We start from the raw sequence: 27131 nt of genomic DNA on the forward strand, positions 1-27131 counted from the left end.
ATGTGCCCCAAAGGGAGGATCGTAGATGCTGTGCAGGGGCCTCAGAAGCTGTTCTGGGGGTTGGGGGCACCTCCTTTCTTGTTTTTCCCTCAAGAGTGTTTTTCCTTCCCTCTTCCTCATTCCACTCTCTCCACCCTCACCAGGTCCGTGTCTCCATGAGGCTCTCCCTCAAGACAGAAAGCTGGACGAGGACCCATACACACCCCACGCAAGACTGGAAACAGATCCAGGCTCAGAGAAAAAGGAGGCAGCCTGGTGGAATGGAGAGGTCACGACGACAGGTGACGACCAAGCAAAGGGAAGAAGAGGGTGGGGTGGAGCCCCAGGGTGAGGAAGAGGAGCGGAAGGAAACCAGAACCAGAGACTGGCTGGCAGGGCAACATGAGCCGGACGACGCCCAGTGGGGGGTAGGAGGCACTCAGCATGAATTCCAATAATCACGGCTAAAACTAGGGTCAGAGTCTGTGCAGAGCCTCTACTGGGAGTCAGGGTCAAGTGCCTGCCTTGGCCCCGGGGAACCACGCTTGCCAGGACAGGGGGCACTTCAGCCTCATTTGCTCTGGGACTCTCAGGGATGCCAGGGACCCATCAGTCCCCGAAGCCGCCGAGAGGTGAGAGCCATTTTTACCCCTTCCACATCTGTACGCACCACTCCGAGGTTGAGACACTCCCAGTCCTGGGTGGGTGAGAGCCGTCTCCATCCACCCAGTGGCAGCAAAGGCAGCCAAACTGTTCAACTTATCTCTTCCTACCTCCCTGCATCCCACAGTGGCAAACAGCACCTGGAATCCACAACTCCACATCCAGCAGGAGAGCCACTGCCTGCAGCCCAGCCAACACACGTGCAGCAGACAGGCCTGCTCAGCTCACACAGTCACACCCTAGGACCACCCCTGGGGGGTCCACCCCACAGCCACAGTCGCAGCCTGCCAGCATCCAAGGAGCCACACCCACGCTGAAGCTCCATTCCCAGCCCATCCCCCCAAGCCCCACCTGTAAGAGTACCTAGGCTGTTCACTAGCCAAAGTCCTGCCACATGCACAATCAGGTGGTTAACAGAGCCTGGGGGTCTGGGCAAATCCCTGACCCTGCCTCCTGGCTTCTTGGTTCTTGTCTGCAGAACGCCTATGCTGCCATGTGGGCCTGCATTTCCAAGCCTGGAGCCTCTGCTATCACACCCACACTCTCACCCATGGGAGGACATGCCCACCTTGCAGCTCAACGTCCCTGCCCCTTATGCAGCCCTGGGTTTTCTCCAAGTCACCTCATGAGATCCAGCAATGGGAAGTCCATCAGCCACAGCTAAGCTCCTGCTTCCGAGGCATTCCAGACTCCCTCATGGGGTGTGTGAGCACTGTGGGCATGCCCTGGTGCTTGGGTGACCCTGGGGCCTGGTCCACACTGAAGACCACCAACTGGTTTGTGGAAGGATGGAGGGACAGAAGGGAGAAACAAGGTGAGGACACAGCCCTGCTCCTGCCCAGCGCTGGGAAGCTGGCCATGGGCACTCTGAGGCCAGGCCAGCATCCATGTCCCCAGTGGTGACCCACCCACTGGAATCCTTCTCACTCCTTGGCTTCTCTTAACCCTTCAGGAATGCCCATACCACTGCCTCCCTGCAAAGACGCCTGAGGCGTGTTGATCACATCCTGCTCATCCTGTCCTGACCCAGCACCTTGCAAAAGCATAGGTTTAGGGTAATGGTGTTTATGTCTCTCCCCATCAGCTTGGGGACCCCTCAGAGGCCACACAGGTCTGCCTTCACTCTGTGTCACAGACACAAGATCTGGCACACAAGAAATCCCAGGAAATGTTGGCTGAAGGAATAAATGGATGGATATGGCTTTATGCATCTGTGTACTCACTTATTTATTCATTCAGCAAATACTGAGCATTTACACTGTGCCAGGGACAGGGTGCAGACATGTTGGACAAATAGAAAAGCTCCTCCCCCACCCATGAAGCTTACAGGTGAAGACCCTACACACATAATATATGATCAGATATGATGACAGTGCTCAAGAAGGAAGAATGGGCAGGTGGAGGTTTCAGGGAGGTGGAGGAGTGAACCCAGCCACGAGTACAGAGAAGGGCCTGGCACAGGTGGGAGGGAAGCCGGAGGAAGGGCCAGAGGGAGTAGAGGAGGGGGAGCCACGTGGGCACTAGAGGCTGCCCCAGTATCTCCAGGGCTGGTGGGGGGGTCTTGCTCATTCTGGGGCTCCAGGCCCCAGCACCTACTAGGGCACTGAGGAGGCCTCCCAGACACTTCTGGGGATTCACTCACTCACCGTCCAAGTGTGCTATAAAGGAAAGACAGTGGGGCTAGGGGCAATGTTTGTTGTTGTTTTGTGGCAAAAGTATACACCTAAAGAGTGTGGCTTCATCCGAACCCTCTCCCTAGGAGGGTGAGCTTTGCCTTGAACCACTCAGACATTTTGGCGACAGCCGTCAAGGCCAATTTACAGACTCCATCAGCAAAACACCTCTCTGTTGTATATGTGTCTCTAGTTTCTATCAAAAAACCAGGTAGCCCCGGTATTATCCAACCCCTTCATTGCTAAATTTATCAGAGTTGGTGCCAAGTAAATCCAAGGGTGTTCCCCCAAAGTAAATTCATTCCCAAAGTACAAAGATTGGCCGCCATGAGGAGATTCCAAAGCCTGGGGTGGCTTTTGATGAGATGGAAGAGTAAGAGCTCAAAGCTCAGGCGGACCTGAGTGCAAATTCTGCCTTTACCACTCACTTGTTCAGGAAAAAGGCCATGATGCCTCTCCTCTCCGTGCTGCTATTTCCTTCTCTTGAACTGGTGACTAATATCCACTTTACAGGGTTGTCATGGGGATTAAATTCAAAGCGCCCAGAACACATCCTGGCATAGAGCAGCTGGTCCCTGATAAATATCAGTTTACTCATTAGGTTGTAACAGCTTTCTGGCATATGTTACCAAATCCCTCACACATATTTCCATGAAATCTTGGATACAAAGATCTATTTGAACACAAAAAACTAAAATCATAGACCTGACTGCAACATCTACCAACTCTGAAAGATAATTCCTTTCAAATCTCATTTCCTTAGTCCAACTTCCAGGCATTCCTCAAGACCAGCCACTAGCCCCATTTCTGCAACCTTTGGAAGCTCCTTGACCCTCTTTACCATGTCAAGAGCATCAGAGGACACAGGGGTTCCTGAGAAAGCTATGATTCTGGTTCCATGGAGAAAACACACATCCTGTATTCAGACTCCTTACCAGTTAGAACTGGGTCCACGATGAGTTTCAGGGGGTCTGTGAACATCCTGAGCCGGGAGACAATTGGTAGCTATAAGGAGGTGTTTTCCTGGGAGCAAGTCTATACTAAATGTTGTAAAACTGGAAATCTTTGGGCCAAAGGTTGCCTGAAACATGTGGTTTGGACTACAATGGGACTTCACAATTTTTGTGTTAGTTGCCAACATTTAAAAATTGGGAGATTTCACATAACAGTGGATTTCTGGCTTTTCTTGAAAAATCAGAAAATCTGGCAAGTGGGGGTGGGTTTGCATCTCTGCAGGTGGGCAGTCAGTGAAGCTGAAAAGCAGCCCCCCACAATGCATTTTCCAGTCTGCCAAGGCCTCTACCACACCCGGTCACAAACCCTGGGCTACAGCTTTCATCTGCTTCTCAAAGTCTGGGATCCCTGGGGCAGCAAGGACACCTGGGGAGGAGGCCCTCCAAAGGCAACCAGAGGCCTTGCCAGTGTCCTGAGGCCTGTGGATTAACCTCCTCTGGTTGGAGTAGAGTGGCAGCATGTTGCGGGGGTCCACCCCAGAGGCCCTGTCCCACCCCCTCCACATGCTGTCTGCCAGAGCCTCACCAGGCTGAGTGGAACAAACACAAGAACAAATGCCTGGAGCTCCTGCTTCCTGCAGAGCTGAGCAGCTGAGAGCTCCTGCTTCATTTGGGAGACTTGGGAGGCTCCAATGAGGGGTCTCACAAATCCTCACTTGCCCAGGGGAACTTTCAGCTGAATTTTGAGCCCCCACTTCCTAGGCTATATGCTTTCAGGGAGTAACTTCTTTCACTTTCACATCCTCTGTGGTGGGTGCTGCTGTTCCCCTCCTTTGACAGATGGGAAAACTAGGATCACACAGCTGGCAGGGGACAGAGCTGGTGCCATCCAGCTCTGGAGCTGGAAACTGAACTGTCTCGCTAGCCTTTAGTCCTCAGGAGCTTAAGGTGGCTCTCTTATTACTCCCTTTTATAGATAAGGAAATGGAGGCTCTGAAGTCACTGGCAGTTCGGAAAGGAGAGAAAAGGGTTTTAGACACTGACTCCAAGCTGTAATCTGAGCACCAAGTTATCCCATCTCTCTCCTACTGAGCCCCAACACTCATAAGCAGAAAACTCCACGTTCACCTACACCCAGAACCACTGGTTTGGTCAGAGACCTAAGGACACAGCGATTATGAAAACACAAATCAGTCAGACTAACCTCGTGGAGGGCGGAGGCAGAACAAGGAAGGGCAGCCCCCAGGACGGGGACAGGGAAGAAGATGGGAAAGCAGGTGCTTCCAAGGGGAAACAGGCCCCAAAGCACAGCCGTAAGCAAAGCTCTGAGGCCTGGCCCTTACCTCTTAGGCAGATGCAGCAAAACTAATACATTCAGGCCACCAACCCGGTCCAGCTGAGAACCTGGAGAGAGAGAAGAAGGGAGTCAACATCCTGGGGAAATTAAGCAGCATCTCCAAATCATGCAGGATGACGCCTTCCTTGAGGAGAGGGACTCTGCTCCTGTCATACCATCAGGAGCCACAAGTTGGTGAATGTGGACTCAGACCCTGTCAGCCACTTGTTGCTTTCAGTGGTCATTTGCAGGCTTTCAGCCTCAGTGTCCCCATCTCATAAGTGGGCATACTGCTGCTTGCCCTTGTTGAACATCACTTTTCCCATCAGACTGGAAGCTTTTTAAGGGCAGAGACTGAAGTGTTAGTCTTTGGCAGAGGGCTGGCAAACACGACATGCTCAGCAAGTTCACAATGCATGACTGTGTGTATGGCTAGATGGATGGGGGAATTAATTAACAAACTATACATCTCAAAAGACTGTTGAAAAGAACAAGTGAGAAAGAAATTTGAAAGGGTCTCTCCTTATGAGGTGCCTATGTGCTGTGGGGAAATGAAAATAGAAGTCGTGATGATATTTTTACCTGTATATTTGGTCATTCATTCATTCATTTTGTTAGTCACCAAATACCAAGGCTTGTGTCAGCTGGGCTCTGGACCAAGTATGGGAACGTGCAGAGCTGGATTAGACAAGGTCTCTGCCCTGCCTACAAGGAGGCTCACAGGCAAGTTGGGGACGGGATAAAGAACCAATGCCAATCCCATGGGGTGAGCAGAGGGTGCTGTGGGAATCCCAGGGGACGTCAGGGAAGACCTAGGGAGAATGCGACCCCTGAGTGACACCTGGCAACAAATAAATTTTAGTTAAGCGGAGGGTGAGGTGGGAGGGAAGAGAATGTCAGGGCTTTGCCCACCCAGGGTTCAATGAGAGAGGTGGGACCCTACAGGGCCTGGTCCAGGAGCTGGGGGAGGGTCACGGCCCAGTTTGTCTTCAGAAAGGTCCTGCTGTGTGCTGTGTAGAAGATGGAGAAGACATACAAGACATGGGGAGGCCCACCCCCAGAGTGTTTGCTGAGCCTCTTTGCAACCCTGCAGGAAGGCAGTGACTGCTTCTATCATCTCCCACTCTACAGACGCGGTGGGCAAGGCTGAGAGATGTGACTTCCCCAGGGTCCTGTGCAGCTGGGTGAGTGGTGGAGCTGGTTCGAGAGTTCAGGCCTACCTGCCTCCCGCTAAAACCTGCTTTCCTACATCTGGGAATGTGAGTTTGGAAAAGCTGCTTGAACCCACACAAAGACCACCCTTGCCCCTGCTTGCTGTGGGCATTCAGGGAAGGGGCAGGGTCTGCAGGATAAGGAAAGCCTTCCCAGAGTAAAGCCCTTCCCACCAGGCGGGTTCTGATGAATGCACAGTGAGCAAGGCCTGAAGCCCGGGCTCAGAGAGGGAGAGCCCTGTGGGGGCAGGAACAAAGCCAGTAAGCCCACATTTGTCTGAGGCCTGTGTGTCCCTGTGGGCGCAGTCCCAAGAGGGGAGGCGAGAAGGTGACGGGCAGGGTGGCCATGGACTTTGAAGTGTGGCAGACTACTATCTCCTGGCAAATCTCCCGGCACAGATGGGGAGACTGAGGCCCAGGACCAGCCAGGACACAAGGAATTAGTGCAGGCATGACAGGAGGAGAAAAGAGAAAGAGAAAAGATGGACTGAGGTAGCAGGGATCGAGATGATAGATGAATGGATGGGTGGACAGATAGGGAAGAGAAGAGAAGGGAAGACAAAGACGGACAGAGAGGAGGAGTGGAGGGAGCCACAGACAGAGACCAGAGAAAAGCCCAAATGGGAAAAAGAAAACAGGGTAAAAGAAAGAGCCCACCCAACTCCCCCTCTGTACCTGGGCCTCCATCTTCAGGGGGAAAGGGGACCAAGACACCTGTTCCCTGGGGGGAGGGGGAAGCTGGGGTTTCTCCCCCTTCAGGGGCTACTTTCCCCCACTCCCTCACCCCCCACCCCCCACCCAAGTCTGGAGCTAATCAGCGGCTGTCATCTCCACCGTGAGGTCTTGGTTAAGGAGATTTAGGGCCGGGATCAATAGGAAATTTAAAAATCGATGCAGCGCGCAGGGCAAAATCGATGGCGTTTAATCGCCTTGCCGATTCCCAGTCAAAACAATTAGCCGCGCTGAGTGTTGAACACGGTGGCGACACGGCATTAACCGTCAATATTGGTGTAAGTGATGGCAGGGCGGGTGGGGGAATCCCTGGGCCTCTGAGGGGCCTGGAGTCAGACAGCGCCTTAGGGCTGGGGTCTTCCCTGAGGCAGCACCCCGTGTTGGCACTTCTGTCCAGCAACAGCCCCTGCACCTGCGTCTCCCCCTTGACCTCTGCCTCTCAACTGCAACACCCATGGGCAGTGCCACCCCTGGCCTGTCTGCCTCCAGATCCCCTCACCTCACCTCGGAGGCCCTCGCACCCCATAGGCCCTCGCACAGACCCATGTCCCCTGCAGACGAGACAGCCCTGTGGGAGCTGGGAGCCGCATTCCCAGCAGTGCCTTAAGACTGGAAAATGGTGGGAGTGGGAGCTAGTTAGAAGATGCCTTCTCCCCATTTCACAGACGGAGACTCTGAGGGTCAGGAAAGGGAGACAGCTGGCCCATAGCAACCTGGAACAAGAAATGGAGGGGCTAGGATTTGAGCCCTGATTTCTCTAACTCCAGAGTCTATGTCCCTTACAGGTACCTTACAGGGATCTCGATCCCTTACAGAGAAGACTGTGATGCTAGCTCAGCGTTTGGTCCTGGACCCTCAGTTCTCCCTAGCTGGCTGTGTCTGTTATCTGCCTGCCAGACTGTGAGCTCGGGGAGGGTAGGTTGGGGCCCAGCTCCTCTGGGGTCCCCAGCATGACCCAGCACAGGCTATGGCTCTGAGCTTGAAGAGGACAGTACCCCTTGGAGCCACATACAGACTGCCCACATACACCCCCACTGAGAGATGGGGGATGGGATGACTGGCCCCTACAAACACACAGCTGGGTAAGTGCCGCAGAGCAGCCCTTAGTGAGAGCACCCATGCTTCCTGAGTGCTAGCTACTCGTCAGGCCACCAGGAGGGCCTAGGTGCTCTGGGATATGATCTCGCAGAATCCTCATGACTGCCTGGTATCATCCCCATGACACAGAGGAGGAAATGGAAGCTCAGAGAGGTGAAGTTATTTGACCAAGGTCACACAGCCAAGAGGGGACAGCTCAGTCTGACTGAACTCTGAGAAGCACAGGACATAAAGCAAATAAGATCTATGACTGTGAGCAAGAGAATAGGAAGCAAGGAGAGAGCGCAGGAAATGGGCACCTATAAGAAGGATCAGGAGGGAACCTCACAGGGCCTTAGGGTGGGGGGCAGGCAAGCAAGGCAGGGCCAGAACTGGAGGTGGCCCTCTGGGCTCCTAACCTGGCAGGACTAGAACAGAGATGGTGAGGCTAAGGCTGGCCCTCACTCTCTCTGAACTTGCCAAAAGGTTCCCCATTCTGGGGTGCTGTGCAGGGAGGCTGGAGGCTTCTGTGGCCGCCTGCTCCCTGGCGCGGAAGAGTAGGGCGGGGGTGTGGGCAGGGGAGGAGACCCATGAGATGAGCCAGGGATTGATCTGACAAGGTCCTAATCAAATGGTCAATATCGCTGACCTGACCACTTAACCTATTGATAAGCTGGCAAGGATGGAGCAGACAGTGAGTGGGCTCGGGGAGGAGGCAGTGAGAGGGCTGGGGGAAGCCATATGCGGCAGCGTGCGAGCCCACAACATGCCTGGGTCTGGCGGCCTGGAGGAGGGTGGTCTCCTCAAGCACCCCACCTTCTGTCTGGGCGCTCCTACCCAAGCCCCTCTCTCCAATTCAGGGCCCCTCAGCCCCACCCAGACTGAGGCTGGGAACCGACCCTGCACCCAAGCTCCCCCCCCCAGCTCCCCTTAGGATGTACCATAGCTCTTCACACATGTGAAGGACTTCTCCAAGCCTCAGTGTCCTCATCTGTTACCTGGGGATAATTATAACCAAGAATGCCAGAAAACAATGTAGATGTCCTGCGACTAGAACTGGTATGATAAATGATGGCCCAGCAGCCACATAAAGGACTTCAGAGTTGTAGAAATATGCTTGAAATAAATTCATTGACATGGGAGCAATGTTCGTAAGACATTGTTAGGAAGGAAAAAAGGCAGGTTATAAAACAGTATGTAGCACACAATCCTATTTTTAATAAAACACACACATACACACACAGACGTTTTTCTTCCCAAATAAAAGGTTTAGAGCAGAAGTCAAAATGCTGAGTTTGGTCCCAGGCATCTGAATTTTAATAATTTCTTTGGTAAACTCATCAGCATACTCCCATTTCAGAAAAAGATATCTAGAAGGGTAGACATCAAGAAGTTAATTTTCTTCATTTAACTAGATTATCCTGATGGGTTGTTTTCCTCATCTCTTTGAATATCTTCATTTTATATTTTTTCTACAATGAACATGTGCCATGTCAGTTAACACTTGTTTGTATTACAAGAAGTAGGGCTAAAGAACCCTGTGTCAGCAGAGCTGTGGCTGGGCAGTCAGTGGACCCACCACAAGCAGGGCTTCCCTGCCCCCCTCCCTTCCCCACCCAGGCTTGTTTTACGTTCCCATGGTGCCCAGGCCCAGCAGAGCCCAGTGCCCCTGGGAATGTGAAGGGACCTGCCAACTGGAGAGGCACATGCTCCTCTAGCTTCTCTGTTTGAGAGAGCAGGCTGAAACTGAGCCCAATTCTGTTTCCTCTTCAGGAAACTGAGCCCAATTCTGTTTCCTCTTCAGGAAACTAGCTGAGGGCTTACAGACAGGAGAAACAGCTGAGGGGAAGCTGAGAACCAGAGGGAGGGAAAGAATTTTCCCAGGCACACAGTAGATTGTGACAGAATTGGGACCGAAGCAGAGTTGCTAGATCCTGGACCATGCCCTCCCAGTGCTGGAAGGAGAAAAACTGCAAGAGCAAATGTGCACATGAGCCAGAGAACAGTGAGAGAGGATGCGTTTCCATGGGGCAGAAGAACACGGTGGTCAAAACGCAGGTCTACCACCGCTGTGCTGTGTGACCCCAGGCTAGTCACCTCACCTCTCTGAGCCTTAGGTTACTCAACATAAAATGGAGATAATAATAACACCTGCCTTATAGTGCTGGCGTAAGGAGTCAGTAAGACCCTGCTTATAACTAACTTAGCAAAGGGGCTGACACAGAAAGGGGCAAGTGAGTGGCAGAAAGGATATTCAGATCATCAGCCACAAATGATATATGTGAGTAAGATATGAAGGTAGGGGCAGAACACAGTGGGAGGGGAAGGGAGAAGGTGTGTCCTGGTTATCTTGGGGTGAGCAAAAGCAATAAAGAGACCTGGCTAAATATGTTCCTTTGTTCATTCATTCATTCATTCAATAAGCACTTCCTGAGGCCAATTCTAGGCCAGACCCCGTGCAGGGCCCTGAAATCCAGATATGAACAATGGAAGTTCCCAGTGGGTTAGTAAAGGGGAATTAGGGATGGCTGGGGCTGGTCTCTCATCTGAAAGTTGCTGCCTTAGTGGCCTCCAAACTATCTCTTGGGGCTTCTTCTGAAATGGGCCCCCACCATACTTCAGTTGTGTGTGTGTGCATGTGAGCACACACCGGAATATTAAGCTTCTGTTCAGACCGGCTATGTTCACCTTTGTGATTCACAGCACCATGTACCAGTGCTGACACTCTGGGGACACGCCATGCTCAGGTTTTCTTCCTCCGTTTTTTTTCTAATGAAAAAAAAAAAAAGGTTCAAAGCACCTAGCACAATGCCTAACACCTGGCAGGTACTCGAAAAATAGCAGCTATTATTAGTATCATCATCACACGCGATCACTCTTCATTCCCACAAAAACCTTATTTTGCCGACGAGGAAAGTTAAGGCTGAAAAGGAGGGATGTGATTTGCACACTGCCACATGGCCAGGATGCGTGCGACTCCACCTTCTGGGGTCTCCCAGGGGGCTAGGAGGAGGGGCATTAAGGTGTGTGTCTGAGGTGAAGAAGGGGGAAGGCCAGCCATGTGGGGGAGTGAACAGACATGATGATGGGGGCAAGGATGAGTTGGCTGGGGTGAGGGGAGCCTTATGAAGGAGGCAAAGCAGAACATACAGTCCCAGGAAGATGGGTTTGGAGTCTGGCTGCTTTGAGGCTCAGGCAGTAGGTGGTCTGACTTGCCAATGTCCCCTACTGCACTGGTAGGTGCCACCCTCCAGAAAGTGAGCTCCCTCTACGCTTGTTCGGCATGCCAAGCGTCCACTTCCACCATTATTTTGGGCAACTAGGATGATAGGGGACTCAGCTCCTGTTCATCTGACAAACATCCACTTAGTACTTACTCTGTGGTGAACACTTTTCTAGGACCTGGGGATACAGCTGTAACCAAGATAAAGTCACTGACCTTCTTGTGGAGGAAAAGATATAATAAGAACTAAGAAGGAAGATAAAGCAGGTGAAGGGGTAGGTTACAAGATGATGTTACTTTAGACTGAGGTCATGAAAGGCCTTGGGAAAAGGTAGGTTTTGAGTAGCAGCCCAAATAAAGTGTGGGAAATAGCATTCCCAGCAAAGGCAACAGGAGGTGCAAAGGCCCTGAGGCAGAAACAGGGTTGGTGCATCTGAGGAGCAACAAGAAGGCCAGGGTGGCTGAGCTTCCTGAGGCAAGAGGAAAGGAGGCAAGGAAGTGCCAGCTTATATAGGGCTTCTAGGCTAAGGAAGTGTGGGCTTCTGAGTGTGACGAAGGGAAAGACAGGCTTTCTCACTGTGGCAGGTACTGATTGGTCTCACCTCCAAAACCCAGGTTCCATCCTCACCCCGCTCCCATATACCCTTTGGGGCCTACTGACCCATTCATTCTCTAAAAACAAGCTCAAGAGCCTTCAATAAACCTCTAGAGTCCCTGACAGGGCTTTGTTAGGGTCAGCCTCCCCAGACTGGGGACTCCTCTGGGGCAGGGAAGGGTCTGGCTCATCTGTTCAGCTCAGGCCTGGCCACAGGAAGCCTCAGAAAATAGTAGAGCATCGTGGCTACTAAGGCAGACTGTTACCCTTGCTGCCACTGTCCAGCAAATCTCCATGCAGGAGCAAGTGGTAGCTTATTCAACTCTGTCCAGTGGCCAAGAAATGGGTCTGGAAGCAAGAAGAGGGCAGACTGTGCCACCACCCTGGCCAGGCCTTATCCAGGGTTGCCAGAGCGGATGGGCAGGGCCGGAGATCCCTCTCTCCAGGTCTCCCCATCCTCCTCCTGTCCCTCCACCACACCAGACTCTGAAGGATTCCTGACATAGTATCAGCTCACATCCTGGCGAGGCCCTCCTCAAGCCCCTCCAGCTACATGGTGCTCCTGGAATAAATCCTGAACCTCCTGGCCCTTCCCAATGACGTCAAGCCTCATCTCTCACCCATTCCTGCACATACTTACCTGCCCAGGGATGTCCACACTTGCTCACACCTCTGTGTCTGTGCACAAAGAGTGCCTCCATTTGGAAAGCCCTCTGCCCCCGCCTTTTCCTCTAGACCCTACCCAACCTTCTCCATGTCACCTCCTCAGTGAAGCCCCCTTGACAATCCCAGGTAGCTTGGCCTCCCGTTCAGTGTAGCCCCTGGATGTTCTGTGCACCTCTGTCAGTCAGACATCTGAGCCTCAGCTGGGGGGACCCGATTTCCCACCAGGGGAGTCTCCAAGAGGGACACTGAGGCACATCAGTGTTGGGTAGGAGCATCTGTGTCCTGCATTATTTATGCCTGTGTGGTCTCAGTGAGTTTCTGGAGGGATGTGTGTGCACAGTTAGAATCTGTGTGTTGTGTCTAATGCTCAGCTTAAATGTCACTTCCTCAGAGGTGTTCTACCTGACCCACCAATCTAAACCAGGCTCTCTCATGACCCCTCCCACTGCCCCTTGTTTCTTTCCTTCCCAGATATTATCACCATTTACAGCTAACTATACACTGAGGTCTGATCAGTGCCCATACTATTGGCTTGGAGCTGTTGAAGAGCAAGGCCCAGGTCTGTCTTGTAAATTACTATTTTCCAGCTTCTAAGACAGGGTCTGGCTTACAGTTCAGTTCCTATATGAGTAAATTCATTCCATGAACATTTTCAGACTTGAGCAACTACCCATTTTCATTTTGCTTTAAGGGAAAAAGTCTAAAGAGGGGAAGGTTTGTGTGCTATGACTCAGGACCTGCCCCTTCCAGTCACCGTGTGTGGCTTCACCATGGGACTTCTGAACACGGCCTGTAGCACCCATGGGCATGTGGGCTGGGATGCTGCCAGGTTTTAGGATCTGTTTTTGTATCTCTTCTGTTGAGAAAAAAAATCTCTATGTGAGGAGCACCCTAGTGTTTTGGTATTTGTCCTGTCCTGTGATGTGTTGGTACCTACTCACATGCATGGATGTCTAGGCTTTCATACCTGTATGAGTACATGCTTATCCTTGTTTCCAAATCTATGCATCCATTTCAACATCTCTGTACACATGTGCACAAATGTTTGTGTGAATCTTTAGACTTTGCTATCTACACATTTTCTAAGAGAATCTCTGACCAAGGATATGTGTCTCTGGGTCTCAGGACCCACGGAGACCAATGTCTACTATGTGTCTGAAAAGCCATGTGTGTGTCGATTTCAGGGCCACAGCATATGTCTGTATGTGTATCTATTTCAAAATTTGCCTGTGTATCTGTCTGAGACTTCTGTAGCCTCTGTCATTTGGAGTGTGTGTGTGTGTGTGTCAGGGGTGACATGGACATGTGTATACCTGTGTGTCTCTTCCCCTGGCTGCTGCTGCCTTCCCAGTCTGGATGAGTACCTATTCTGTCTCTCTCCCTCACGCCCACCCACCCAAGCTCATATGTGTAGTGCAGATGAGGAGGGGGTCGGGGTGTCAGCGAGCTCCTGTGTCACAAGGTTAATTTCTCCGCAGCCAGGCAGGCTGGGCCCTGAGGGGAGTGGTGGGGGAGGGGCTGGTCCCCACAGCCCCTCTGATAAATATGTATTTGGGGCTGCTGTGCTCAAAGGTCATGGGGGGAGAAGGAGGAGGAGGGGTGGTCTGCACTGTGCCGTGCTGCTGGGTCCCAACCAGGCCTAGCATGGGTTATGTGACTGCCTCCAGAAGGATGATGAGATTCAGGGAGATGCCCCCTTCATCCTGGCCCACCCCACCCACAGCCATGCTCAGCAGGAGATACTGCTGTGGACGCACAGAAATTCCAACTCTGGAGCAGGCAAACACACAAGCTCACACCTGCCGATACCCAGACAGAGGCTCAAACGAGTGCACAAAGATGGGCTTGTGGGCCACCAGATGCACAGATAGCTGGGGGTCCAGAGCCAGAACCATCCCATCTCCCTCACTGCAACCTTCATCCCAATGCCAGAAATAACACAAGCACCCAAGAGCACATAGCATCTTACAATAAGAAAGGTCTCTACACGCTCGATATACACATGCATCCTTGGACACAAAGGTGCACAGGGTCCAACAAAAAAGGTCCCTGAATACTTTGTGGGTAGGCATGTACACACACACACACACACACAAGCAAACACACACAGAGGTGCACACACAGATGCATATCAAGAACCCCAAAGACTCAAACTTCTACTGAGGTGGGTGCACACTGACAATCGCAGATAAATGCACATGTGCACAAATACATATATGCAGGCACACTCAAACTCACACATACAAAGACCCCAAGACACACATACCAGGCAGGTTGTATGGCAGAGCCAGGCTGCAAAGCCCAGACTGCTGCAACCCAGCCACTCTGGCCCCTTCCCCACCTGGCTCTGGTCCATAGCCCCCAGCCAGCTCTAGCCAAATGCACCATCATTTGTCCAGCCCTGAGTCACATCAATTGTAGAGCTTCCCCTCCTCACTGACCAGCCATCTCGGCCATCGGCAGCCTCGGCCATTAGCCGACTCCCGCCTCTGGCCTGCATTTATTGAATCTCCCTTACCTGGCAGAACTGTCCAAACCAATGGAGCCCTTTCAGGGTCTCCCTGACTCTTTCCTCAAGGGAGTCCAAGGTCCCTGTTGTGTGACCCACGGCCCATGCCTCAGGGCAACCCCCCCTCGGCACACTGCTCATGCTGTCATTCTTCAGTGCCCGCTGGCCACGGTGGTTCTGGTGGATCAAAAGGCTGTGTGTTTGAGTGTGTGTGTGTGTGTGTAAGTCCGCTTGTAGGCATGTGTGTATGGGTGGTGCGATGGCTACAGCTGTGCTCTAAGTCAAAAGGAGTGTGTGTGCATGCATGTGTGTGTCTGAATAAGGGGTTAGGATGCCAGCAGCTGTGCTTAAAGTCAAAGAGTCTGAGTGTATGGTTGTGCACATGGAGAGTTAGGATGTCAGGGGCTGTGCTGCATGTGTGTACACATGTGTGTGCATGCATGTGCTTTAATGCAGGGAGTGACTGGCTATAGAGGTCTGGCCTTGGTGTGGGGGGCCACAGGGGATAGCGTGCTACAGGCATCTGTTCTCAAGTGGTTGTGAGCAAGTGGAGTGTGTCTCTCCCAGACTCCATTCCTTGTGTTTGTGAAAGTGACAGATGCTGCCTCCCTGGCCTCACTGCAGTGGATTAAGTCTGTGAATGCCACATGAGTCCCCACCCTGGAGGGGGAGGGTCCCCAGCCTGCACTTACACTCACATGTGTGGGTCACAGCCCTGAATGGTATAGGATCCTGGGGGTGAGGGCTAAAGTACCCCTCTTGTTGGTTTTTGTGAGGGAGATTGTATCACAACAGATGCCAGGGTGAAGTGCTATCTGTATGTGTGTGTATGCATGCACACTCATGCTCACATACTAGTTTGTCTTGTCCAAGGTACATTGTCAAGAGATGTACATGTGTGCATGCAGTTGTACTCAGTACAGCTCCCCAGGGCAGGCCAGATCAAGTCCAAAGTTCTCAGAGCCTCCATAGTCAGGCTCTGCAACACTAGGCAGACCTCTGCTCTTAGGGCCATGCCCCCAACCTGGGCTGCTTCCTCTCCACTTCTCTGGGCCATCTTTCTGCCCTCCCACCTCCCTTGCCCTCAATGCCTGAGCATAGTCAAAGACCCACCTGCCTGTTTAAATTCATACCTCCCTCCTTCTCCAGATTCCCAGTGACCCAGAAACTTCCTTTGTGCCCACAGCCCAGGCACCCACAATCTTGTCTAAGGCTGGGATGGGATCCACCTCAAAGTCCATAGCTGGTGCCTAACAATTGTCTGCAGTTAAGAAGTGATCATGTAATGATTGCCTGAATACCTTAGGAAACTAACTACTTCATTCACTCAGGGACTCACACCACTCAATAAATAGCAACTGAATGTGGGGACCTAGTATGTGGGGCCCCCGACCTCCAGGCTCCTTTTGAGTGTGAGGGCTGGAAAAGCTGCCTGCCCTGAGGATCTTATGCAGGTGGGGCTATGGGTGAGTGAAGAAAGATACATCTGGGAAGGTGGCTGCTCAGCAGCAGGGGTTGGGGGAACATAAGCTCTTCCTTATCCCTGTCTCTGAACAGCCCAACCCCAAACATTCAGCAACAGAGTGGGCTCTTGACCTTATGTGCAGGGTATCCCTTCGGGATACAGATCAAGACCCAGATCCTCGAAGTCCTTGCTGAGTCACATAAGACATCCATCCACCCAGCAGGCTGGGGGACAGGTCTGTGGATGGACATCTCAAGGGGCAGGTAGGAAGGGGGAGGGGCCAACCTAGAAAAAGGAAATGGTGCTGGGACAGCTCAGGGGAGAGGCACAGGCGTCTAAAGACAGGCCAAACTCAGTACTAAAAGTCCAAAGACCTCAGTCCCAACACTGCTTGGTTCCTTATAGGGTAAGACAATGGTATGGACCTCAAATCCTTTTCTGTGAAAGGGGTACAATCAGGGTGTCCTTAAGAGCTAGGTGGATGTAGGAGGCCCTGTCATTATTAGTATTACTAGGCCAGGAGGTGTTGGGCCCCAGGGAAAAATGATGGGTGATACATCTTTAGAGGAAAGAACAGAGACCAGTCTGAGAATACCCCACACCCACTCCTCTGACAATTTCTCCCCATCTGGGTTTCTCAAGCATTTCAATTCTGAAAAAAATCCTGGAAATTAATCAGCACATGACAGACATGGAAACTGCTCCCTTGCCCCCAGTGAGGACCAAGCATTCCCTGGTATGGCCATCTGTCCCCATACTCCTACATCATGTCTCCACATATCAGGATTTGAACCTGGGCTCTGACTAGCTCTACCAGAGGGGTGTTGAGACTGGGGTCCCTAGCTCAGCTGTCAAATAGGCGGGAGAAGTGTTCTGGACTATGGCTCCTGCATACAAGGAGCAAGTATATATGAACCAGAAAGGAGGTGGCCTGGGGTGGCCTCTGATGGACCTGCTGGAAGAAAATCTGGCCAGCATGCTATCTGGGATGTAAAGGCTAACCTCCATCACACACACAGCATGGGTGTGAGCATGCACACATAACACTCACACACGGAGTTTTTTTCCCGACCACCGCCTCTGCCACAGAAACCCTCCATTTTCCCTGCAAAGACTGATAGAAGTGAGGGGCACCAAGGCCCCAGAAGTGTTATTGCAACCAACTATAGGCTGGCCAGCAACTCAGGGGAAAAGGGGATCTGGACCTCTACAATGGGCACGGGTGGGCCTCTGTCCAGCATCACCCAGAAATTAGAAAGTAGACGTGAAATCACATTACCAGCAACTGAAGATGTTGCTTGCAGCCCTGACCTGCTTCCCTCCTGGCCCACCTGCCACTCCCTGACACGGGACGCTTTGTTACTATGGAAGAGCCAGGGAACGTTTCCATGGACTGGCAGACTTCAGGGAGGGACAATCTTTTCTTTTCTTGTCTTCTCAAACCCAGCTTCAAGAATGCTGTACAAGCATGCTGTCAAGCCCAACCTTACGCCCAAGACCTCGGTACACATCTCTCATCACTGCACCCAGACCCTGCTTCACAAACCTGAGCTCTCTCTGACCCCGGTCATACACAGACACCTCACAAGACCAATAACAACAACAGCAATAATAATATCTATGCAGAAATAGTACTTCCACATAGTGATTTTACTTTATGTGTACCCTCACATGCACATACCACGTTCAGCCCTAATGCACGCACACAGAGCTTCCACTCCAACCACACTGCACATACAGCTTGACATGCCCACCGCCGATGCCAGACTTGCACACAGATCTGCACACATGTGAATGGCTGCCGTGCAAGAAAGTGTCTCCCAAGTGTGCACACACAGTGGGGGGTCCATGAACATCAAGACAAGGGAAGGACCAGTATAAATACACACAATGCCTCCCTCTTGCACATGTATCGCCCACAATGGGGACCCCCAGGACCCAGCCCCCACTGAACACACATGTCATGATTCTATACCTTTGGTTCCTTCCACACTCTGCCAAGGCTCACAAGCCCTGCACACACACAGTCAGTCCATCCTGAACACTTCTCGACACACACACAGGCCTTGTACACATGCACTGCCGCCATGGTCTGACTGTACACACTAGCCCCCCACACTGTACGCTAATGCTAACCTCTCCCATCGTGCCCTGGGGGAGGGGGCCAAATCTGCCGATAAGATGACAAGAGACTAAAAGCTACTGAGTTGAGTGGCTCATGGGGTCTTTCTCCAGATTCAAGACCTGCTCCCCAACTCCTCAGGCCCAGGCCCCAAGACCAAAAGAGAAAGCAGGGAGTGGTCAGCAGGCCACAGGCTTTCTCTTAAGACCTTCTACCTGGGACTCTAATAGAGTCTCTCAGATGGACTCCCACCCCAGTTTCCTCCCCTTTTACTTCCCATAGCCATCTGTGTCATTTTCCTCTCTGTGCACACCCTTCTCTCAGTGGGGCTGAGCCCACAGCCATGAGCCTCACTTAAGGCCTCCCCCTCCCCCTGCCAGGGCCCCATTGAGCACCCAGCAAGACTCCTCCAGGGGCCCAGAGGAAACGGGGTGGCACTGGACACCCCAGAGCAGAATAGGCCCCAAGCAGGGAAAAAAAGAGGGTAGAAATACATGGGTGTGTGGAACAGGGGTTAGGCTCTGGTAGAAACTTGGGGGTTTGTCTTTGCATGGAGACCCTCTCCCTGGCACACTGTTTAAGGCCAATTCTACAAAAGTGATGAATAAATGAAACTGAGCAAAGGGGTAGAAAGGATGGGGTGGTAGTAGAAACAACAGCAGGGGGAGAGAATGGAAGCAATGGGGAAAGAGGGAAGGGAAAAAGAAAGAAAAAAAAGGGAAAGGTAGAGAAAAGGAAGATACAAAACAAGAAAAATTGAGGCGGGTAGGGGGGCTCTTATTAAGAGACAGAGAAACTGGGAAACAGAGAAAGAGTAGCCAGCAAAGGAGAGGGAGAAAAAGGAGCAGAGAGGAAGAAAAGAGAGGAGCAAAGAAGCAGAAGGAGGCTCCCCAAGTTAGAGTTTGCCCAGATAGCTGAGGGGTGCACCCCAGCTCCCCAACATCATTAGGGGCCCTGGAGCTCCGCTGCCCAGCTCTTCTTTGCCAGGGAAGCGGCTGCCTCTCCGCCCCATCCCAGCTGCTCCCTCTCCCACCCTTCCGGTAGTCCAAAGCACCCCATTTCTCTCTCATCCCTCATTCCCACCCCCCAGTCCTTTCTGGGTCCCCATGCCCTCTTACCTCTCCCCCCCATGCACCCTGCTTGCCTCCGAGCTTCAGACAGCATCACCAACCAATATCCTCACCATCATCACACTAAACCGGCCCCCACACCCCCAGGAAAGAGAGAGAGAGAGAAAAAAAAAAAAAAACAGGCGGCACCACCAACAGCTCTGACCCCCTCTCGCCTCATTTTCTCCACAGCAGCCGCCCCTTTCCCAAACGCAGGGTCAAAAAATGGGGATCCCGCCCAGCCCTAGGATCCTCTCCAAAGCACTGAAGCCAGCTTGGAGCAGATGCCACCTCGCCTCTCGTCTCTGCGCCCGCTCCTTTTTGTATACGGTGGCCCCAGCTGCGATGTGTTTTGTTTTCATCGTCTTTTTATGGGTATTATTTTTTTCTCATTTTCTTTATTTTTTGGCCCGGAGGCGGCAGCGGCCAAGCGCCCACCGCCGGTTCTCCGCCAGCTCCCCGGCCGTCGGCTCTTTCTCTGGCCTGCGCTCCTCTCGCCTCCCTCCTTTCTCTTCTGTCTCCGCTCGCTGCTCCGTCCTTTCGGCTCCGTCCTCAGTCGGCTACTCTCTCCCCCTCCAGTGCCTCTCCTCCACGCCTCTCCTTTTCCCAGCCTTCTTGCCCCTTTCCCCCTTTTTCTATCCCTCTTCACCTCCTCTCTGTCCCCATTTCTTCCCATCCCTCCACACACACACCCCCACACACCCCACGCGTATCTCTCCTTTGGTTCCCTCGCTGCCACCGACAGCAAGCCACCCTCCCCTCGCCCCCAAATAATAAAAATACCCAGCCAGGGGGCAAAGCCCCGACGCCGGGCGCCGGAGGGAGGCGAGAGGGCCGGGGCCGCGGCGGCGGCGGGCAGCCCGAGCGCGGTGCGGAGCCAGCGGCGCCCGCCCGGCTCCCGCCCGGAGAGCTCTCTGCAATAGGCCGAGCCGGCTGCATTAGGCTTCTTGCAATCAATAAAGCGCGGGTCAGATTATGCAAAGCGCAGATATTAATATGCAAAGTTTTAAAGATTTTTAAATGGAAGGGCGAGCGCGGCGCGGGCGGGCGGGCAGGGGCTGCGAGGGGAGAGGGAGAAAGGGAGGGCGGGCGGGCGGGCGCGCAGGCGAGCTGGGGAGAGGAGGAGGCTGCCCGCCGCCCGCCCGCCCGGCTGCGCCGCGCCGCCTTGCCTTACCGCTGCTCCCATCGGTAGGCGCCGCTGTCTTCGCCATGCGCGTCAGCTGCACGGCTCCGAGGGGATGGCCGAGGAGGAGCCGCCGCCGCCAACGCTACCCCCGCTCCCGCTCCCGCTCCCGCGCCCGCTCGCTGCCTGCTGCTGGCGCTGCTCTGGCCGCTGCTCCTCGCTTGAGCTGCCGGCGCGAGCCCAGGCGCGCGCCATCCCCGGCTCCCACCTTGTCCCCATGGCAACCCCGGGCCCAAGGATGCTCAGAGAGAGGGCGCGAGCGGAGAGCGAGGGGGGAGAGAGGGAGAGGGAGAGGGCGGGGAGCGCAGGGGACACGGAGCCAGGGAGAGGCCCGAGACTCGCAGAGACACAGAGACAGAGATACACAGAGACAGAGCGGCTCAGAGATATGCAGAGATAGGCTGAAAGAGACGCAGTGACAGAGGGGAGGAGTGAGGAGTAGAGAGGGACACAGAGACAAGGAGAAGCCCAGAGACACAAAGAGACACACAGAGATACAGAGACACAGAGAGACACAGAAAGAGACAGAGGGAAAAGGGAGGGAGCAGGGACAAGAAAGGACTCAAAGGCAGGGGGAGACTCTAAGGCCCAGAGACTCACAGAGATATTCAGAGACATAGAGACATCCAGAGACAGGGACAGAAAGAAAGGGGAGAGGAGCGAAGGCAGGAAACACAGAGGACACAGAACCAGGGAAAGACTCATAGAGACAAAGAGATGCCCAGAGACAGAGAGATACAGAGATACACAGAGACACACAGAAACATCTATACACAGGGATAGAGACAGCAGAGGGGACTTAAAGGCAGGGAGAGGCCCTAAGACCTAGAGACTCAAAGAGACATGAGAGACACAGAGACAGGGAGGAAAGAGAGAGGGGAGAGAGGGCTGGCAGTACAGGAGACATGGAGGCAGAGAGATACACAGAAACATATAAACACGGGCATGGTGGGGGTGGTGAGGAAGAGATTTGGGGAGCAGCAGAGAGGGACACGAAAGCAGAGAGAGGCACCAAGAATCACAGAGACACCCAGAGACAATGAGATAAGGAGAAGAGGTCCATGAAGAGAAAGAAAAAATTAAGAGCCAGAAAGACAGCCACAGAAAGGCAAACCCACACACAGGAGACGTAGTCATAGCTCTATCTCTAAACCTCTATCTATCTATCTAATCTATCTATCTATAGATGGGGTCAAAGAGATAAAGAGATACAGAGATAAGAGACATGCAAGAATCAGAGATAGGTGAAAGGGCTATACTCAGAGAGAGAGGGAAGAAGAGGCAAGACAGAGCTGGAGAGATATGGAGTCAGGAAGACACAGAGACAGAGTGAGACAGGCACAAGGAGATAGAGATAAGAGAGACATGCAGCATCAGAGAGATATGAAGACAGAGCCATTGAGAGAGACACAGAGAGGTAAAGCCAGAAAGATACCAATACCAACAGAGACCAAAGATACAGAGACTAAGAAATAGAGAAAAAGGCAAAGGGAGAATAGAGACAGGCAGACAAGGAGACAGATGATAGGTGAGATGTAGAGAGAAACAGAGAAAAATAAGCATAAGAATTCTGAGAAAGAGCCTAAGAAAAGAAAGAAATGAGTAAAGGAAGACACAGGCCAAGACAGAAATAGAGACAAAAAGAGTGAGAGAGAGAAAGCAAAGACAGACTTAGAGAGTCACAGTGATGAACAGAGAAACACAGAGATACACAGACAAGGACAGAGACTGCAGGAGACAGGGAAGGAGACATCTAAGGGAACAGTGATATGGTAAGAAGGAGACAGACACTGAAAGAGGTTTTCTGATGGACAGAGATCCATATGGAGATACAAGGCAGAGACAGCAAGAGATAAATGGAGAGTCAGAGAATGAGACTTGGAAGGGGGCGGGGTACAAAGAGACAAACCTAGGGAAGGCAGGAAGGGGCAGGCTGGGGTAAGAGCAGAGACCAGGAGAGTGGCAAGTGGGTCTAGGGGAATACCAAGGGAGCAGAGCAGATGGGAGAGACAAGAACAGCGCGGGTGGGAAGCGGGAGGCAGTGTCTGGTCACCTGCCCTGTGCCAGGCATAAAAAGGCTGGCAAGGGGGCGGAAGGGAAGGAGGACTTAGGGAGAAGGAACCCTGGGCCAAGGTAAGGTCTGCGCTGGTCTGGGGGGGGGGCACGTGGCTCCCGCCGCCTGCGGGCGGGGGCGCTGCAGCGAGGGAAGGAAGTGGGGCTGAGAGTGGTACCCAGACCTGAAGAGAGTTTGGGTAGAGGAGGGAGGAGGAAAAGGAGGAGGCACAGGCGCGCGCCGCGCGGTCTCGGCTCAGCAGCCACAGTCGCCGGTCGCTTTGTTACCCGCTCAGCTGCCCGGAGCGGACTGAGTGGGCACACGGGACTCTCGCACCGTGTGCGTGAGAGAAACACGAGAATCACCACCTGCCCATGTGCACAGAGAAGACTCCTGGGACTACACTTCAAGTGGTAACAAAAATAAATACAGGAAATATCTACCCTGCAGGCGTACAAAGTAAGTACACGGGACCTGGGCGTGCTTAACAGACGGAACTACCTACTACCCCTGTATGCAGCAGCCTCTTGGGACCCACGCTGTATGCACAATACAAATAAATGCAAGAAAAACCTACCTCGCGTGCATACAAAGTAGATATAGGGACTTAGGCAGAGCCTGTGTAAGAGACATGGAACCATTTAATACCCCCTTATACAGAGCAGGCCTCCAGGTCCCACACTGCCAGCCCTCAACACAAATAAATACAGGAAACACCTGCCACACCTATAGACAAACTAAGCAAACGGCATGAACGTAAGGGATACAGAAGCGCATTCCAAGCAGTTTTCCTGGACCCGTGCTGTGTGTGCACAACATAAATGAATGCAGGAAGAACCCTACAGCACACGTCCCTAAAGGAGGCACACAAACATAGTGCACCTCCCTAGTATGACCCTGAGAGACCTGCTACAAGCAAGTTCTGCAGACTCACAGAGGGCACAATGTACAAATAAATATAAGAAACACCCACCCCATTTGCATACAAAGGCACAGGGGTCCCATTAGTAAGGAGGGAACTCAAAAATGGTGTGTATAATAACAACACAGGAATGGCCAGCCCTGGAAGGAGCAAGAAGGAACAGGGACCCTACAACAAGTATACCCAACAGACCTCCTGAATGCTGTTGTGTGTGTGCACAACAGACAGAACTGGATGCCAGTGAGAAGGGACACTCCAGGCCAGGGCAGGGACCAAGGATGTCCTGCCTCAGCCCCATCACCTAAAAGGACCAGCACATGGTGGGGCTCATCCTTGTTAGGAAGGACTAAGTATGTGATAATTATGTGCACTGTGAGTACACACTGAACACACAAGTACCAAAGTTAAGGATCCAAAAACATTGATTTGATATATTCCATGTCCCTTTCAGCTGCTTACTGGACAGTATGTTGTGTGGCAGAGACCCACTGCCTCCATATGATAGGTATCTCTTAATTGTCCAGAATATCTAAGCAGATGCCGACATCCCTGAAGTATTTATGAGCAGCAGATCCAGCTGGGGTCTCAAGCAAGCACCGGGTGCAGGTTGTCCTAAATGCTCTCAAGGGCTCCACCCAGCTCTGAGGCATAACCCCAAGAGGACTGAGGCAGCCACCAGATACATGCAGAAATGAGCACAGTATGCTGCCCACAACACAGGGAAAACATGCATGCTCTCCCTGCTTCTGGAGGAGTTGCAATTCCAGAAGTACTGACCTCCTCCCAGGAGTGTGTGTGTGCATGGGTCTGAATGAGGCCTGTCTCTGGGTATAGGTGTGCACACCCATAGCTCTTCCTGGGTAAGTGAAATTGTATGCTTGGCTCTCACTCCCTCCTCATTCCATCTGTCCACTCAGAAACATGTAAAACTAACAGTACCTGGTGTATACTAAGTGCAATATATTGTAAGCGACGGATAATCTTAGCCGTATGTGTGCATTTGAACGTACCTCTAGATAGATGTACATGTTCACTAATTCAATGTGTCTGTCCATTCATCTTCGGCCACATGTATGTGTGTGTTTGTGTCTGGGTCCCAAACTTGGGTCTCCCTTACAACCCCTAAGGATAAAGGGGTAAGATAAGGAAATGGAGGCACACGGGGTCAGGGAGGCCACCGTGGAGGAAGAAGGGAAGCAGTGCAGGAAGGAGGGAAAAAAGGAAAGAGCGAGCACTGGGATGGAACCTAGTGAGAAGGAAGAAAGGAAGCCCTAGGGACAGAAGGGGAAGGCAGAGGAAGAGGGGGGCAAGTGGAGATGACTAGAGAATGCAAGAGGAAAGAAAGATGAGGGTGTCAAGAAGAGGAAGAGGACTGGGGAGAGGAGGAAGTGCATGGGGATGGAGGGAGATGAGGGAAAGAAATTAGGGAGAAGGTGGTTTTTCTGGTCTGTACAAAATTTAGAGATTTCCCCCAAGGGCCTCCCATGGGAAGGTGTTTGAGTAGAGGATGAATGGGAATGGCAGGAAGCAGAAGAGAGAAGGGCAGAGAAACTGTACGGTAGCTTCCCAGGATGGGACAGCCAGCTGCCACCAGCATCCTAAAAGGGGCCCAGAGAGAGGGACCCATGAGACAGAGAAAGAAGAGGCACAGAGACTAGGTCGGGCATAGAGGCATCTGAAGGGGAGAGTCTTGGAGAAGCCAGAGACTGGCAAATTCAGGGATACTCCCAAAGGCCGGGAGGAAGCAGGGTTGGGCAGGGGTAGAAGCCAAGGAACTTGGGGAGGGAAGAAGCTTCGGAAGGGGCAAGGGAGTCAAGGCCTGCTGCCAGAAACAGCCAGGGGAATGGAGGAGCAGCTGTAAGGTCACGGGGAGGCCGTGGGCATCTTGCATAGGGGTCTCGCCTTACGTACATCCAAGGTTCAGAAGCTCTCCGAGGTTGTCTCTCCAAGAGCACTGGATTCTGTTCCATTTTAGAAACATTTACTGAGTACTGATATGTGCTAGTACTGTGCGGGGAGCCAAAGACAACAGCTCTGCCCTCACAGAGTCCCTCGTCTGGGGTAAACAGACAATAAACACGCAGTTACTGATACATACAGCAACACAGATGAACCCTGAAGCAAAGTGGAAGAAGCTGAACACAGAAGATTATGTACTGTAGGATTCTGTTGATATGAAATTCTAGACAGAGCTGAACTATAGTGACAGAAAAGCAGACCGTTGTTTGGAAGGGGCTGGGAGAAGGAGGGGACTATAGCAAAGGGACAGCAGGGAACTTTGGGGGGGCAATGGAAATGTTTTGCCTCATGGTTGTGGTGGTAGTTATTTGATTCTGTGTGTGTGTGTGTTTGTGAGATTAGTCAAACTGTACACTTAAAATTGGTGAATGTTACTGCATATAAATTATACTGTAATAAAGCTGACCAAAAGTAAATAAATAAATAAGCAATTTTATAAGCCAGAACATTAAGACTCAAAATAGGGAAAACAGGGTGCTCTATAGGAACCAGGAGGAAGTAGAAGGGGTAGTGATGGAGGGCTTCCAGGAAGAGGTGATGCCTGAGATAAGACCTGTAGGATGAGGATAGGGGGTGAAGTATTTCCATGGAAGAAGGACTTTCACATAGAAGCATGTGAGAACTGAAAAGTTCAGTATGTTGCAAACACAGAATGCAAAGTAGGACTATTAAGAAATGAACGTGGAGAAAGTCAAGGTCCAAAGTGCAAACCCCATGACTATTGGGAGCACCATGCTGAATAAGCCCCACCTGCAACCCCAAAGTGCCACAAGAGGGAAACTGCAAGACAGGACTGGGAATTGCTACTCTGCCCATGTCTACCCTATGGAGAGGTTTCTGTCCCCTGCCCTTCCAAAATCTCTTTCCTGCTCCCTTCACGCAAGGTAGTGGGGAGGCTCTGCAATGAGCCAACCCCGCAATCCTTGCCTGTAGCTCAAATCTACCCGCAAGCCTCCTAGTCCCTGAGAATCCCCTCGGACCTGGATTCCATGTAGCTACTGCCCCCTGGTGGCTTGAGCTGTGTATTCCGGGGGATGAAAGGACAGTCCCAAAACCAGGCCTGCCCCTCCAGAGTCCAGCCCAGGCCATTCCCTTCAGGTCTCCTAAGTCCCAAAAGGCCTCTCCTTGCTGAATTCAACAGGCACTTTTCAGTCCTATTCAATTTCTCTGCAGCACATGGCCACAACCATCTTTTGAAAATCTTCTTTGCATCTAAGAAAGCTCAATTCCTTGGTTCTCCTGCTCTGGCTTGATTTCTCTCCCAGTGTGAATCATCCCTCTCCCACAACAGCCTTCTCTATGCTGGTAACCCCCAAATTTGTCTCCAGATTATCCCTTCTAGTCCTAAGCCTCAACCCTGGATATCCAACCACCTTCTGAAGGTCCCAAAGGCACCTCAAAATTAATACGTCTAACCTGAACACACCACCTTCTCCACTGGGGCCCCTCTCCCAATAGTGGCACCTCCATCCAATCTTGCAATCAAGTCAGAAAAATGGCCCTCAGCCTTGACAGCCTCTTCCTCATGCTCATGTCCAAGTCAGGTTCAAAATCCCATCTAGTTCATTTACTTCCTGAATATTAAGATGCACCATATGAAAACTTCCAATCATTAATCAGATTTTTCTTAGAAAACAGTAA

General features: G+C 52.2%; 1 protein-coding gene across 1 annotated transcript in view; it reads right to left on the reverse strand.

Annotated features, from left to right (window-relative positions):
• The window catches only part of POU2F2 (POU class 2 homeobox 2), a 73436-nt gene extending 52858 nt beyond the window's left edge, over positions 1-20578 (reverse strand). The window contains exons 1-2 of the mRNA XM_073226518.1: positions 20488-20578; positions 4612-4672 (exon numbers count right to left, since the gene is read on the reverse strand). The gene's annotated coding sequence lies outside the window, so the exon portion shown is untranslated. The remainder of the gene's footprint in view (positions 1-4611; positions 4673-20487) is intronic.
• Positions 20579-27131: the final 6553 nt, after the last annotated feature.

Source organism: Manis javanica, chromosome 17 (assembly GCF_040802235.1).
Source record: "Manis javanica isolate MJ-LG chromosome 17, MJ_LKY, whole genome shotgun sequence".
Lineage (NCBI taxonomy): Eukaryota > Metazoa > Chordata > Mammalia > Pholidota > Manidae > Manis > Manis javanica.